General features: G+C 39.1%; 1 long non-coding RNA gene across 1 annotated transcript; it reads right to left on the reverse strand.

Annotated features, from left to right (window-relative positions):
• Positions 1-1149: 1149 nt before the first annotated feature.
• LOC103928885 lies at positions 1150-2315 on the reverse strand. The gene is made up of 3 exons (XR_007251721.1): positions 1840-2315; positions 1578-1739; positions 1150-1238 (listed from the first exon to the last, which is right to left on the reverse strand). It is a non-coding gene; the product is annotated as an uncharacterized LOC103928885 (long non-coding RNA).
• Positions 2316-13801: the final 11486 nt, after the last annotated feature.

The raw sequence follows: 13801 nt of genomic DNA on the forward strand, positions 1-13801 counted from the left end.
TTAATTAAAACAGAACATGAATAAGAAATATAGGGCAGAAATGTAATTTCACACAATCAAATTTTGTTGTTTTTTTTAAAACCTCACCTACATGTAATCATAACATATCTCTAATTAAAAATTAAAAAATAAAATAAAATAAAATAAAATAAACTTCTCACTCCCACATTCTGTATCACTCTCTTCCTCTCTCCTTCTATTTCAAAAACAAAAATAAAAAATTTTCTAACATACTTTGTGTGTGCCCATATGCTAGTTATATTAAAAATAAAATATTTGTGCAATTGTATGTAAAACTACTAAACTAATTACGACTATTAAGATAGTTGGTGGGTTAACGATTGAAAGTAGGTCAAAGGATCGATAGGCGAATGACAAAGGTTGACATTGCTTGGGCTATCCCAAAATGTACAGTAAAAGGCCCTTATCTCCTTGGCACACGGCTGCTTCCCAAGCTTCTTCACTAGTACAAAAAATAGTTTGCGCGACGTAGGTACCTTTGTTGCGCAAAATAAAAAAAACGTTGCATGAAAATTATTCCAACGACATCTTTATTGTGCGCAAACCGTCGCGCAAAGGTTGTGAAAGTAGGGTTTGCGCACGACGACAGTACCTGCGTCACCCAAATTACTTCTTCATTGCACAAACCCTTTTTTTTTTTTTACAAAATATTTTTATTTAATTTTTTATAAATATTGTAATTAAATTATAAACAATAATTAATAAACCAAAAAAAAAAGTATTTAATTATAAAATATATGAAAATGTACATACAAGATGTCCGAACATAAAAGAAAAACTACGAGACGTAATCGTTTAGGTTTGATGCATCAGGCTACTGGGTATCGGCTGGGCGAAGTGGCTGGGAGGTCGAAGGTGAAGCAAGATCAGGTGCTAGCATCAGGATTTGGAGGCCGGACATCTGTAAGGCCCGTAAGATCATACTCATCTTCTCGTCCTGGGCTGCAATCTGGGCTTTCCAGGTCGCAATCTTACCTTTTAGGGTTTCCAAGGCATCTGTCTCATGAACCCGCACCTTCCCCATACCCTAAACAACTTTGCCATGACGACAACCGAACTTTTGATCTAAGATCTCAGTCATGATATGAAGATTTGCATCCTCGAGTACAGTGGCGGCCTCGATCGGTGTCTCCAGGGGCAGTTGCGATGCTGCTTCTTGGAGAAAGAAATAAGTGCAAGAAAAGACGGAGAATTCTGCACCTTCAGAAAATAGTAATCTAGAACGCTCATAGAGAGACTCTCATTACGGGGAGGAGAAGATACCAACCAAGGTGGATTATTAGACTCTTACGGCCAGGAGAAATAGACTACCCACGAAGGACAACATTAATAATCAATACAAACTCCACACCCCCCCCAAAAAAAAAGACCCTCTCCACCCTAACCCGCTCTGCCCTTCTCAACCCCAAAAAAGATACAAAAATAAATGTGTGTATAGTGTGTGTATAATATATATATATATAGAGCAAACAAGGAGAAATGTTAAGAAAGTATTTGGCAAATTATCTCACAGGTTGGTAAAAAGCTGTATGACACAATAGGTGTAAGAATTTTACCCTTCAAACGTTTAAGCTCAGCTTTATTCTTTGCATCCAAGTCACAGTGGCTCAGCAGTTCCCTTGCCAATGTTCTGTGCTTCAAAAACATATCGATAAAGGCCAATCTCAAGTTCTTAACTTCATTTTTAAAGTCAGTTGATGTCTTCTGCCTACTTGTGCCTATCAAAAGGAGCAGTATACAGAATATATGAGGAGTAAGTTTCAAAAGAACTAGATCATAACACATGACATTTGAAAGACATCTAATCTAAACTCTCACCATCTTCTAGAAGCTCTTTCTCAAGTGCATCATACAATGCATCCTTCCTTGCATTTGAAACTAATCAATTAGCAGCCAAAGTAATATCATATCCTTTCTTGCATTTGTTCACATATATATATAAAGCAGTATTGCAAAGGTAGAAACAATACTAATTCAAAAGTAGTTTTGGTTGATCAACTACATACACATGTTTTACTTGAAATAGCTGAAACAATAAATATAAAAATACACACACATGTGTATAATTTCATATCCTTTCTTGGCAACGGCAAATCAAAAGGACACTTAACAAAAGTGAAAAACCTTACCTCCAATCCCTGAATTGAGCTACTCAAATACCAATTAAACTCTAACAACCTTAATTAAGCCGAAGAACATGAAAAGAATGTACTAGCAAAGCCAATGGGATTATCATATAACTCTCAGACTCCGTGGATGGTTATTTGAAGGTTCTAGATTTTAGTTGGGAAGAAAAGGGTAAGCATTGTGTCTTGGGCACGTTGTGCTCAGCTTTACCAAACACGGGCCAAATAACAAAGAAACCAATTACCAGAACAGGCTCTAATTCTGAACATTCTACAATCTCACTATCTTCACCAAGAAAGCAGTCTCCGACTGGCTTCCACATGAATCTTTGTTTATTACACGAACTTTCAGATCCACCATAACCGCAGCCCTTGTACAAAGAAAGCTAAATAACAAACAAATCAAACTCTCTGCCAAAAACAGAGTAGAAATCTCCAAATTTGTCACTCTATCAACCAAAACCACCCCAACTACTCAAATTACCAAATCCCAGCTCACAAATCTCGCCCTAACAACAAACCCACCATTACCCACTTCCCCATATCACAAAAATCACCCACTCTACCAAAATCAAAACCCTAAGATCTCACCAACAAAAAACAACCCACCAATTAAAAAAATCACAGATTTGCAACCATTCCATTCCGAGCTAAATCACAGATTTGCAACCAATTAAAAAAACATTGAGCGAGAGAGATGTGAATGGACCTTCGGAATTGAGGAAACAGCGAGGAATTCCGACGGAGGTTGGAGCGGAGGAGGAGCAGATGGGTGGGTAGTGGCTGTTGTCTTTCTTCGTCTTCGTCCAACGGAGTGGGAGAAAAGAGCGAGACGGAGTGAGAGAGAGGGCAAGATGAGGGAGGGAAGAGAGAGACCGATCGAGTGGCTGCTGTCTGGACTTTTTTCTTCAATTGCACCTCCTTTTTGTTCAATTAGAAAGAGAAATTTGGAAAAATTTAAAAACAGCCCCTATTTTCTTCAATTGTACCGCCAAAATTTTAACAAATTGCACCACGCATGTATACATTGTGTTGTCATGCAAAGGCTCTTTGCGCAACGACCACACTGCGGCGTTGCGCCAGTTATATTAAAAAAAAATTATTATAAAATTAGGAGTTTTAACAAAAATTCTATTGTACTGTTTACTTTAATGAAAAATCACATTTTTACACTAAAAAGTCAATTCTGGTACTATTCACTTTACCCTTTATTTTATCTTTATCATTAAAACTCAAAGTTTTCAAACTTTCTTCATTAGTTTTCCTTATAAAATTTACTGGAAATATGATTTTACTCCCTTCAAATTCAATTTTTCTTTTTTACATAAAACCCACAATAATATATTTTTCTAACAAGAACCCGATCTGAACTACAATAATAAATTTAACGGAACTTTAATGAAAAGCTCCCAATATTGTTCTTTTTAACAAAAAATTATATTTTTACACTAAAAAGTCAATTATCGTACTATTCACTTAATCTTTTATTTTGTCCTTATCGTTAAAACTCAAAGTTTTCAAATCCTTTTCATTAATTTTCCTTAAATTTAAAGTTACTTAATAAATATACATATCATTCAATTTCTTAAGTGCTATACGTACAAATAAAAAAAATTTAAAGCTACTTAATAAATATATATACCATTCAACTTGATGGGATATGCATTCTACAAAACTAGTTTCAACGATCCAACCGTCAAACTTGTTTGTCTATAATTCGAGATTGCATTTGCCAAAAATCGCAAAACACTAACATTCAGAGATCAAGCAACGGGACAAAACTTTCGACGATTATAAACGAAAAATCACGATTTAACGGTTATTTAAACTCCGATTTTGATGATTTTTTACAGCAAACAATCTTTGACCCAATATGAATACCATGAATGAATTCGATCTTCAATCTAAAATTTTTACACTAGTGGATATCACAAAATCTTATGTTATACTTAATGAAAGCATAAATAAACTCAAAGTGTTAGTGAATCTATTGTTTTGATGAGATACGCATTCTACAAAACTAGTTTCAACTATCCAATCATCAAACTTGTTTGTATATACTTGAAGATCACATACACCAAAAATCTACAAAACAAACATTCAGAGATCAAGTAATAGAACAAAACTTTTCGATGTTTATAAATGAAAAATCACGATTTAACGGTTATTTTAAATCCGATTTTGATGATTTTTTACAGTTACACTCCTTGACCCTATATGAATATAATGAACTAATTTGATCTTCAATTAAAAATATTTACAATAGTGGATACAACAAAATCTTATGTTATACTTACGAAAGTGTAAATAAACTCACAAGTGTTAGTGAATTTATTATTTTGATAGGATACGCATTCTACAAAAATAGTTTCAACAATCCAACCGTCAAACTTGTTTGCATATACTTCGAGATCGCATACACCAAAAATCGCAAACAACAAACATGCAGAGATCAAGTAACGGGACAAAACTTTTCGACAGTAAAAAGCACGATTTAATGATAGTTTTAACTTCAATTTTGATGATTTTTTATAGCTACACTCCTTGACCCTATATGAATACAATAAATGAATTCTATCTTCAATTTAAAATATTTAAACTAGTGAATATCACAAAATCTTATGTTATACTTAATGAAAGTATAAATAAACTCCTAGTGTTAGTGAATCTAGGGGGCGTTTGTTTACCCTTCTTAGCCTTCACTGGATTAGATTGGATTGTAGTCTTGTGTTTGGTGGCTTGCGGGACTAACATTAATGGCACTAGGTGGGACTCGTTTTCACAAACGGCTTCACTAGCTGGTCTTAGCGAGAGACCCCAACACCCACGGGTTTAGCTAAGACCTTCCATCATCCTCTTTCACCTTCGTCCACTATCGCAGCATCCTTTATCGTCTTCGTCTGCTTCACTGCCCTAGGTTCATCGACCTCGATTTTCTACAGCATGGGCTTCAATGAAAGCTGGAACTTGGAAGATAGAAAATTTTTTACGGCTGGGTTCATCCATCTCAGTCTCCAATTTTTGACAGCATAGACCTCGACCTCGACCTCGATTTCGACGGCTAGTTCATCCATCTCTATCTTCAATTTTCAACGGCATTAACCTCGACCTCGATTTTCGATGGTTAGGTTTATCCATCTCGTCTTCCTCCACCCACCCTTTGCCGTCTGTAACTCCAATCCCCGCCCACGCCCATACCCAACCCCACCCATCCGTGCCGTTTGTAACTTCAATCCTCACCCATGGAAGAACAAGTGAAGCTAGATGGGAAAATAGGCAAAGGGAAGAGAGAGAGATTTGAAAGGAAAAACTAAGGGAAGAGGGAGAATGAGCTGAATAGGAAAACTCACCATGCCTGCCATTGAATTGGCGATGCTAAGCTTGAGAGGGAGAGGTTGGGGTTTTTTGGGGGAAGGCAAGTCTCCATTTTTTATGATTTTAATTCGAATAGTCTGTGCAACAGAGGGAGAAAAGGAGCGAAGAAACTTGGATACATAGAAGAGAAGGGAGAAAGATGGCAAGGGAAAAAAAAAGAAGAGGTTAGCTGGAAAGAATGATTATAGAAAATAAGAAAAAGATAAATTAATAATAGAATATTAATAAATATATATTAAGTAAATAATAAAATATTATAGATATAGATTAAATAATATAATATTAGAATCCTACTTCTTAGTCTGACACTGCACCAAACGCTTCACTAAATCAGTCCAGTTTAGTCTAGTCTAAGCCAGTCCAGCTTAGTCCCTTAAGTTAGTCCAGTCCGAGATAGTCCAGTGCAACAAACGCACCCCTATTGTTTTGATGGGATATGCACTCTATGAAAATAGTTTCAACGATCCAACCGTCAATCTTGTTTGTATATACTTTGAGATCGCATACGCCAAAAATCACAAAAAATAAACATTCATATATCAAGTATGGGACAAAACTTTTTGACGGTTATAAACAAAAAAATCATGATTTAACAGTAGTTTTAACTCCGATTTTGATGATTTTTTTACAGCTACACTCCTTGACCTAATATGAATACAATGAAAAAATTCGATCTTCAGTTTAAAATATTTACACTAGTGGATACCACAAAATCTTATGTTATACTTAATGAAAGTATAAATAAACTCGAAGTGTTAGCGAATCTATTGTTTTAATGGGATACGCATTCTACGAAATTAGTTTCAACGATCCAACCGTCAAACCTGTTTGTATATACTTCGAGATTGCATACATCAAACTTGGCCAGGAGTGGGTTCACTGCTATAAATAGAAAAAGGAGTGCATCATTCAAAGCCCATCCAATTCAACATACAAATTGCCATGCGCAAACTCTCGCTCTACGCAAAACCTCTCAACAACCTTGAAATTTTTATTTAAATTCTTTTTCCCACCGACACATTTTCAGTTTGGATAAATAGTACTGTGAAGGCAACTGGTGACATCTTCAATTTGGATAAATAGCATTGCTGCCGTAGAATCAGCTAACTGCAGAGCACCTTCAATTTGGATAAATAGCATTGCGTCGAGGCCGACTAGTTATCTATCCAAGTCTCAGCCAAGAAGGATTTTTTAGTTTTTGTTGGCAAAGGTCATCTCATTAGCCTTCTCGGCGAAGTAAGGTGTTAAATATTACTAGGCTCGGTACATTGAACGCCGAGTTGTTTTATGATTAGATATTCACAAGTAAGTTTTAGAGTTCGGCATTATGACGGCTGAACCACATTTATATCAAGACATACATCTTCTTTGAGTATTTGTGTCCGTATAGTTTGGTGCCGGTTTGACGTGTTTATACTCTTACGAATATAATCACCGTGACCGGACCCGGCCCAGACGATCCGTGAACTTCGCAAGACTAGCAGCCTTGTCTCCAGGCTCTAGAACCGGAAGACCGAGACGTGTTCCTTCCTCAGTTGCAGTCGCAAGATTAAGAAGTCAGCAGCCTGCTCAACCCAATATCAACACATTTTACTCCTCAGCCGAGCTCGACCAATGAGTTAGCACACCCCACACACAATCGAAGGATGTAGTTAGCTTATTAATTACTCGACTTGCGTGCCATGTAGGCTTGGTAGTTTTTAGGGTCAACATTTTGGCACGCCCAATGGGACTCAATGCTAAAACTACCAAGTTCATAACCTGTTAAAAAGAAAATAGTCATGGGAAAGTCCATGACCAACCTTCTAGTCCAAAACCCAGGACAATATGACTCGTCACAGGCACAAAATCCTCCTATTGCTATGACACCTGAGGCCATAAGTGCGATATACTGAGAAAATGAAGTTTGCCTCGGTGGTCAGCCTCATAATGCAGAAACCCCTACCAAAACTAAGGGTGTTGTAATTGAGGAATGCGATAAAGTTGGTGGTGAAGGTTCATATCCACCGACTAGATCGTTTCTCTAGAGAAAACTTGAAGAGCAATCTCAGAATTTCAGTCGAGAAGTAAAAAATATACTTGAGGTGATACGTAGTAATGGTGATGCACACAACAAATTGCTCGAACTATTGGTTAGTAAAGCTTATGACAAGAACTCGCCGATCGTTCCCGACAACTTCCACCTAAGAGTAATCCGTTATCAAGGCTACAGGCCGAAATAGGATCTGCTCGGCTCAAAATGATCGACTTGGAAAAATGAGAAGGATCAAGCAGTAGATCAGACGGATCCGACCAGAGAGTAGAAATAACATCCGTCGATATGATTGAGGTCTAAAGAATGATCAATTCGGCCTTGAAGAAGGGGCCGAAGTTCTCGAAATTCCTCCATCCATACCCAGCTTATGTAGAAAAGTTCGAATATCCTAAAGGCTTTAAAATCCTAGATTTTAGCATTTTTGCTGGAGAATCGTCACTATCCTCGTTAGAACATATAACTCGGTTCACTGCGCAATGCAAAGATGTTAATAGTGGCTTCCATAAACTGCGACTATTCAACTTTTCATTGACAAGCTCGACATTCGCGTGGTACATCAACCTCCCACCTAACTTCATCCAAAGTTGGGAGGAACTGGTCGAAAAATTCAATGAGTAATTCTATTGGTTGGGGATGGAAATGTCAGTTTCTTCATTGGCCAGGATGGCTCAAGCATCTAATGAGTCTCTAATGGATTATCTTACAATGTTTAAATCGGCCAGAAGTTGGTGCCGAGTACCTTTCCCTGAAGTCAAATTTGTTAGGCTCGCTTTGAATGGGCTAGCGTGGAGTTAAAAAAGAAATTCCTGGGGGCAAACTTCTGTGACATGTATGAACTAGCTTAACGTGTCGAGCAATACGATTATTTACTTCGAGAAGAGAAGGCTTCGAAGTCCCCGTCCAGAGGAACAATTTACAAAAACCCCACGGTCAGTTATGCATCGGCCGAAGCTGAAGAATATGCCAGTATAGACGCGGCTGAGATAATAATTGACAAACCATACATATGCGGCATTGGCTCATGCCAATCCCAAAGATACCAAGGCTCACTCGACCCTTGAAGTGCCTCCCATCAAAACAGCGAAAGTTTATACTTTCGACATTACTAAGGCCGACGCCATCTTCGATCAATTGTTACTTGCCACAATTATCAAACTTCGGCCTGGGCATAATATCCCAACGACCAACGAATTAAAAGGAAAAACGTATTGCAAGTACCATAACTCGAACAAACACACGACAAACAACTGCGTCGTGTTTCGAGACGCCATCCAAAGCAGAACTCTCAACCACGGCTTAAGATTGATTTATTTTCAAATGAGCTACCTAGAGATTTTTCAGGATTAGCTGTCGTTGAGCCCATGTCAGACTTCAACACAGAGGAAGTGGCCGGTGATTTTATGTAGTCGGTGTAAGGTAAACGTCATCTTCACTGAGCCAAAGTAGAAACCACCTCAGGCGATAATAGAACGGCTGCCTCCTACGGCCACAACGACACCTCAAAAGGTGCTCGACCCTTAAACATGGATCAACGAGCCTCCTTTAGCCAGACAGCGTCTTGATTTTGACACACTATTTTATAACGAGGACTGTTATACGCGCAACTATAGCAGCTCGAGTTCTTCCGTGAGCCAAAATACTTTCAAGCCACCTAAGCCATGCCGGCGCTAACGAATAGACTGCATGGCTTGTCGACAAATGGTTAGGCTACCTCGGCTACCAAATGGCGGCCGAAAGAAATAACAGATAACAAAGATGATCGATAGTCCCCAGCAATCATGGCTGAATTACTTCAGGGAAAGAAGGCGATTAATCACGATTTTGAGACCACTATAAAAGAATCTGAGAAGCGCATCAAACTCCTTCTTCGGCCTGGGGAGATGAAGGCTTATTTCGAACACTTCATGAAGGAAGTGAAAAGCAAACTTCCTTCATTGTCTTTTCAAGAGCCATTAATTAAAGTCCAACGACATCTACACCCTCATTTCTCAGCGAAGCCTTAGAGTACATGCGGGAGTTTCACAAGAAATATTCCAATAATGACTTGTATGGCCTACTAAAGGTGTGTCAAGAGGCTCTCGACCTGGCACTAACTTGCCCTGATGCTGAGCAAATAATTCAAAAGACTACTGATCTAGGGATGAAGGCTAGGTTCCATCATATACTTCGAGTTCTCAGCTTCGAGGTCGATCCATATACTGATATAGATACCACCAAACTTTCTTTCTCCCTCGAAGACCTCAAATATTTACGATACCATTTTGAAGTTTTCTCAACTGTGTCTCTTTCCAGCCTGACAACCGATGAGAAAGAGCATGTGGCATGGTTAGTTGCTTACCTAGACACGAGGGATGCCCGAATTGCTTATCAAGAGTGTGCCGGTAAGGCATCACAAGGACAAGATCGGTTTCTAACATCGAGTGAGCTTGGGGATAACAATCAGAATAAAACAGGCCCGTTGGATGGGCCACAGGAACAATTATTTGAAAAGAAAAATGATTAGGTCGATGACACTCCAAAACAGGATATTTTGCTTGATAATCTGGAAGACGACGATCATAACCCAATGGGCCATTCGGTTCTCGAAAACATAGAAATTAGCATGGTCCACGTTCTACAAATTGAATTTCAGCCAACCCCGTCCCAACCAAAATTCTTGGATGGTGATATGGTTGCAGAAGAAATAACGCAAGTCAACTTTGTCATCATGGAAGAAGACGAGTAAGTAAGCAAAAAAGACAAACTTAAAACAGCTCTTGCCAAGCTGTTTCCTAGCTTTTCTTCAGCCAATCTCCATTATTTAAAGACGTTGTATGTTACAGCTCACATGGAAGGATATCCAGTCTCCAAAATCTTCGTCAACTGCAAAGCAACGGTCAATATCATGCCCGTCTCCATCATGAAAACACTATGTTGCTCTAACGACGAACTTATTCCATAAGGGTTCATCATGAGTAGCTTCATCGGAGACAAATCCCAGACTAAGGGGGTACTTCCGTTAGAAGTCAATATCACAGGTCGTAATCACATGATTACATTATTCATAGTCGACTCAAAGACCTAATATAACACATTGCTCGGTCGAGATTAGATCCATCAAACAGGCTATATTCCTTCATCGTTATATCAAGTCCTCATATTTTGGGATGGCAAATCAGTCATGGTTCATCCGATTGACAATTAAATGTTCGAAGCTAACATGATCTCAATGATGAAGGACGGTAGACTCAGATTTCTGTTGAAAAAGCCATCAAGGTCGGCGCAAAGACTGTTTACCAGGATTCGGTGAGACTTGGGTTGGCTGACCTCATTACTGATCCTGATGTCTAATACTAAACACGTCGAAGGCCGGGCCATAGTTTTATCTACTATGGAACTACTGCTGGCCCACTGGTATACTATTTCCAAACAACCGAATTCGGGCGTAAACCTAGTGGAGTTTTTCGCTGAAGGGGACAGTGGTCCCATCCTTTCCCTGGACAAAGTCCAAGCTGCCCCTGTCGAGCTCGAAGATAGTCGGCCCTAAGTCAAAGACCCATTAGAGGAAATAAATGTTGGAACGACCGATGACCCTCGGCCATTATTTATTAGTGCGTTGTTACCCCAATCCATGAAAACTGGACTTTGTAAATTACTTAATGAGTTTAAAGACTGTTTTGCTTGGAGTTACAATAAGATGCCTGGTCTAGATCAAACCTTTGTCGAGCATGAATTACGCATCAAAGCTAGTTGTAAGCCTTTCCGCCAACCCCCTCGATAATTCTCGACTGAAGTATAACTCGACATAAAAAATGAACTAGTTCGGCTTTTAAAAGCTAGGTTTATTCGTACAGCTCGATACGTCGAATGGTTGGCGAATATCATACTAGTGTTAAAGAAAAGCAGCGCTCTATGCATTTGCATCAATTTTCGTAATTTGAATTTATCAACCCCCAAAAATGAATATCCAATGCCAATCTTAGATTTGTTAATTGACATTGCTGCTAATCATGAAATGTTGTCATTCATGGACGGCCATGTTGGCTACAACTAGATCTTTATCGTCGAAGTCGATGTTCACAAAACTACATTTCGCTGCCCAGGGGCACTCGGGACTTACGAGTGGGTTGTTGAGGTGCCATATACCAATGTGCTATGAATACCATCTTTCATGACCTAATTGGTATGGTCATAGAAGTATATATCGACGATGTGGTAGTTAAATCGAAGGGCCGCCAAATGCATTTAGATGATCCTCGGCAAGCTTTTCTTCGTATGCACCAACATAATCTTAAAATGAACTCGGCCAAGTGTGCCTTCTGTGTATCAGCCAGTAACTTCTTGGGTTTTCTTGTATACCATCGTGGTATCGAGGTGGATAGAAATAAGGCTCGTGCAATCATGGACGCTTCACACCCAACGACCAAAAAACAACTCAAATCTTTACTCGGCAAGATAAATTTTCTCAGCCGTTTCATATCTAATTCGGTAGGAAAAATGAAGGCGTTCTCTACGCTTTTGAAACTCAAGGATTCAGATAAGTTCAAGTGGCATGAAGAACATCAAACGGCTTTCACACAAATCAAGGTTTCACTTACAACCTCACCCATCCTTGTACTGCCTCACCGTGGTAAACCTCTTAAGCTTTACTCTAAATTTTCCTGAGATAAATTATTCACCCATCGAGAAGCTTTGCTTGGCTTTGTTTTTTGTCGCATCAAAACTTCAACATTACATGCTCCCATCGGTTACGCAGGTCATCGCCCAGACAGATGTCATTCGTTACATGCTCACTTGGCTTATAGTAAAAGGCCGAATTGGGAAATGGACAATGGTATTGTCCGAGTTCAGTTTGCAATACGTGCCCCAAAAAGCTATAAAAGGGCAAGCACTAGCCGATTTTTGGCCCAACACCCCTCTCCATATGGTTTTAGGGGTAATGAAGTCGAAATCGGCATGGTCAGAACACGTGATAATGATTGGACGATGTACTCTGATGGTTCTAGTAACTCGGCCTCGACTAGTGTTGGCATCGTCGTTCAATCTCTGGATCACGACCTCTGGTATTTCTCTCTCAAGCTAGATTCAATTGTACGAATAATTAGGTCAAGTATGAAGCTCTTATCGTTGGCCTTAACGTCCTTCACAACTTAAGAGCAGCCCGTGTCCTCGTCCTTGGTGATTCATAACTTGTGATTAATCAACTTAATGACACTTTTCGTTGCATGAGTTGTACTTTGGCGCCTTATCACATAGTTGCCAACTATTTGGTCAAGTCGTCTGAGGGAATTACATTTGAACACATCTCACGTGTTCAAAACATTGATATGGAAAAACTGGCACAAATAACCTCTGGAGCACAACTCATGGGGGGTAAACTAGGCTGTGTAATACAAGTAGTACAACAACTATACCTGACCATGGTTAATCACCAAGTTCTCAAACACGATCGCGTGATCCATACACGAGTCATGTCCCTACCTTCATTGTTAGAACAAAAGGTTTCTGTAGATGTTTACGCTGTCGAGACATTAACAGTAGATTGGAAAGGCTGATTATACAATGTCTCGATAACCCAAGTGACAAACACGACCGGAGGACAAGGGTTCATGCCACAAACTACATGTTATACCAAAATAAGTTGTATAAAAAATGTAAGGATGGTTTATTGTTACTATGCCTCGGCCCGCAGAAGGCTACTTAAGCAATTACAGAAATACATGAAGTAATTTACGGAGCTCACTAATCTGGATATAAGATGCATTGGTTGCTTTGTCGACACGGCTATTTCTAGCCGAGTATAGTGAAGAATTGGATCGAGTATGCAAGGGGATGTGTACAATGTCAAATTGATAGACCTATACAAAGAGTCCCAACCGAATTACTCCACTAGGTCACCAAACTGTGACCGTTCAGAGGATGGGCCATGAATGTAATCAGTAAAATTACACCATCTTTTGGAGCAGCAAAACATGCATGGATACTTGTGGCAACCGACTACTTCACTAAGTGGGTCGAAGCAAAATCATACGTTGAATTGACATCTAAGGAAGTTTGCAATTTTGTAGAAGAAAACATCGTGACCGGACATACCAGAAACGATCATAACTGACAACGAACGATCTTTACAACCAAAAGATTCAAAGAATATATGGCGAACTTGAAAATTTGACTCAAACAATCCACGCCGTATTACCCACAAGCAAATGGACAGGCCGAAGCAAGTAATAAAGTTTTGATCGGCATTCTTGAAAAAATGATAAAA

This window comes from the organism of the source record quoted next, unplaced genomic scaffold (genome assembly GCF_019419815.1).
Source record: "Pyrus x bretschneideri cultivar Hongxiangsu unplaced genomic scaffold, Pyrus_bretschneideri_v1 Contig42, whole genome shotgun sequence".
NCBI classification, from domain to species: domain Eukaryota; kingdom Viridiplantae; phylum Streptophyta; class Magnoliopsida; order Rosales; family Rosaceae; genus Pyrus; species Pyrus x bretschneideri.